Source organism: Echinops telfairi, unplaced genomic scaffold (genome assembly GCF_000313985.2).
Source record: "Echinops telfairi isolate 266 unplaced genomic scaffold, ASM31398v2 ScPeMD7_7459;HRSCAF=8497, whole genome shotgun sequence".
Lineage (NCBI taxonomy): Eukaryota > Metazoa > Chordata > Mammalia > Afrosoricida > Tenrecidae > Echinops > Echinops telfairi.
Window position 1 is genome coordinate 699,823 of NW_022111359.1, and position 3,895 is coordinate 703,717.

Here is a 3,895-nt window from a genome sequence, read left to right on the forward strand (position 1 = left end):
CTGCCTTCTGCTCAATAAACGAGGCTTGATCAGACTCCTGTCTTGCCTCCATTTCTTGCGTCTCTTGCCCCTCTTCATTCCCAGTCCCTCTTTCAGGTATCCACGTTGTTAGATGACCCGCGGGACGGGTCACCTTCCCTCAGACGTCGTCACTTTGATGTCTTTGTGTCCATCTGGAGAAGTCCATGCACACAGTCATAATTTGCGTTGCTGGGAGAGGGGGAGTATTTGTTTCGAACAAGTCATTGGCCTTGCCAAAGTCGATCCCGCAAGCTCTCCAGCTTCATTCCGATCACTAAGGCCGTCTTTTCCAACGTCTGTGCCTTCCTCTTTGTTTCCAACTGTCGCCTTCCAATAGACAAGAATCATCCGTGCGTCTGGATTGCGCTGATCATTTGGTCAGGTGTCGGACTGAAGATGTTGGCAGAGGTCTTCCAATTCTGCAGCGGTTGGTGCAAACATTGCTTACCAGCTGTGTCGATGACCTTTCCTTGAACTGGGGTAGGCGCAATCCTCCCAAGGACAGCACTGGACCTCGCGATGGACCTCGGGATGCCCTGTGTGGCGGTGACTGCCATGCCACCGCTCTTGATGGTGTCACGCCTTCCCACCACGGAGAGCGGCGTGAGGTCCGACGCGGGATGGCCAAGGCCCGTCCCTCTCGGCTCACGGACGCTGAGCTCTTCACGTGTTCCATCGGTATGTGTTCCGTTTCTATTGCCACAGCGTCCAGTTTTCCTGGATTCATAGTCTGTGCACACCAGGCTCCCGTTATTAACAGGTGGGGGCAGCCGTCTCCTCTGATTCTGAGTCGTGCCCATCAGCAAACGCCGGTCCCCGGGCTTTGCTCCGGCCCCGTCACTACGGCGACTCAGCTTTGAGGAGACAGGTCTTCCTCAGTCACATGGCGACGGGGGCTCATCTGGCAGCAGCTCTGAAAACCTTCTGCTTCTATCCGTTGGGCCTTCGGTAACGGACGATGTGCTGTCCATTCGGTTTCCAGCGGCAAATTCCTTCCAAGTGGCCTCTCCCTTCTTCGTAGGGTGCTCTCAGTCTGGAAGACGGGGAAAGGGTGGAAGTAAGACCTCACCATTTGACCGCCCTTTCGGACCCATTCTAAAGTTGCCTCAGTTTTAAGTATTTTCTGCTTTCTTTGAGGTTTTTCTGTTTTGTCAGCGTTTTGTTTGTCTTTGTGTTTTGTACACTTTTCTGTATATGGAATCCAGGATATGTATACGGATAGAGACAGTAACTGGGTTGATAATTATTTAGGGGCATGGCAGGGGAGGCTGGAGGAAAATGGGGGGCTAACAACAAGGAAGCTGCTGGGGGCAGTGGGGCGGGGAAGAGCACTAGAACTGATTGTGATGATGTATACGCAACTCTTTTTAAAAGAGATTTAACCATAAAAGTGTATGATATGTGTGGTAGTTACATAATTCCATTTCAGCCTGTTAAATAGGTTGTAGGGGTGGAGTCTAGTCTCTCTATCAGGTCATAGTCAATGAGGCCTCTGTGTGGGCATGGCCTTTTCCTGAGGATTCTGGGAACTCCTGTCTTCCTCCCTGGAGGCAGCACACGCATTGTCTCTGCTTCGTCTTCCTGCTGACAAGCCCCATGGAGCTACACTGGTGCAACCAGAGCCCTGGAGCTGGAGGAGCCACGTGGAGAACCACGCCAGTGCTGAGATGTTTCCACTGCCACTGGATCCACAAGACTTTCCACTCACTGGCCTGTGATCTTCCTGCACTTGGCATCATTGCATGTGTTGCATGAGTCTGAAGAGGGATTTACAGACTGGTATCGGACCTATGGACTAATATCGGACTTATGGGCTTGATCTGGACTGGGCTGGGAAGTTTTCTTAATATACAATTACTGTACTCTGAAATGAAGTTCTCTATTATACACCTACGAGTGTCTATGAATTTGTTTCTCTAGTCAACCCAGACTAACACAATATGTGAATACTGTATCAAGAAAACTACTAAAAAAAAAGGAACCCTGACCAGTGGTGAAGGAGAAAGAGTTGTTGCTTAGGGGCACCAGTGGTGGTGGAATAACGTGGAACAGGAGATCAATAATGGTGTCGTGAATGGCACTGAATGATACACGTAGACGTTGTGGAACATCGGAGGATGTTTTGAAGGGGAAAAAACACTACACGGATAACCATGACTGCCAGGAAGAAGAATAGGTTCTAGGATGCAGTGTGGGGATCACGGCACAACTCTTCTGGACTGTCGAGGTGTGCGACATGTGAGCTACATGACAGCGAGATTATATATGCACAGTCTACACATGCATGTGAGCTACAGCCTTGACAATCCCGTGCGCCAGTCTCCGAGCCGAAGACACTCAGCCAGCATCTGTGCTGTGTCTGTGTGTCTGATGTCACCCAGGTCCCCGTGTGCGGTGGCATCTCACTGGGGCTTCCGGCTGTGCCTCCAGCACTGTTCCCCCCCCCCACACACACACACACACCTCCACCGGTGAACCCGTGCGGCCTGCCTTCTCTCAGACCTTCGGGACCTGCCTGTTCCCGGTGTTGTGTTGTGTGTTCCCCGTCCTAAGTGACAGGTGAGTGTGCACTTTGCATCGCTGTTGAGTGAGTGACGGTTCTGGGTCTTGCAGCTGCAAATAGCTTCCCTTGGTGTGTGGTCGGCCTCCGACTTCCTCAGCGGAACCCGTGGACAAACGGGCTGGTGTAAAATAAGACACCCAGCAGTTTCATTAGACGTAGATGCTCCAGGAAAGGGGCGTGGCGTCCGAGCCAGTGGGCAGTTAATTTGCCTGCAGTAGCTGTGGCCTTTCCACACGGAAGGTGGGGGTGTCCCGGACACCCTGCGCTGGGTGGGAAGAATCCCACCCCAGCTGAGATCCCTGCCCCAGACTTGACTGGGAGCCCAGCAGGCGTTTCCAAGGATGAGCCTCCTGCCCGGGCGGTAACAATGGGCACCAAATGCCAGGACCGGACAGAACTGCCCTCGTGGAGTTCCGGGAGAAAGTCAGGGGCAGTTCCACTCCGTTCTCGGGGTCGCTGGGTCAGAATGACTCCTTGGCCTGGCGTTGAGCTGTCTAGTCTTGTACGGCTCACGGGGCTGGTGGACGGGACTATGCAAATGAAGTGCTTCCCAGGAGTGCAAAGGATTGAACCTCTGCTTGTAATGTAAATAAGGTGTGCCATCCCCTGGTGGGGGTGGAGCCATGCAGATAAGGCATATGGGACCCCAGCAAGGGGCTTGGTCAGTTTTGCCATACACACACCCCACCCGCCTGGCTAGGCTTCAAGCGAGCCATTCTGGAGGGGACAGGGGCCTCCCTCTGGTGCTCTGAGCAGCTGCCGGGGGCTGTGGGGTCACCACTGTGGACACACTGACCCTTGGGGGACCCACTGTCTCCAGGCACACTCCCTGTGAGATGGCTGGATGAGACTATTGATCAGTGAGGGGTGGGGGAGGCCCCAGGGAGGGGAGGGAGCTGTGGAATATTTGAGGGAATGGTGGGGGAGAAGGGACTGACAGCCCCAGGCAGGGGGGTATGGGGGCTGTGACGAGGTAGGGGAGGGCAGGGGGGGGCAAGGGGGGAGAGGGAACAGGGAGGTGGGAAGGGGATCAGCAGGTCGTAGGGGGAGGACCCTGTGGGTGGGGATGTGGGAGCCCCAGAGGGGAGGGTGGCAGGCAGGCAGGGTGCTCACGGCACCCTCTCGAGGCTGCGGGAGAACAGCCTGTGGTTAGTAGGGACAGGGTGCTGACCACTGGGCAAGTCCAAGGGGTGCTGGGGTGGGTGGGATAGAGGCCCAGAGAGGGGTTGGAAGCTGCAGGATCCACTTACAAGAATGGCACACCAAATTAGAGGGCTTTCCTAAACGCACCATGACTTCCTGACAACTAGC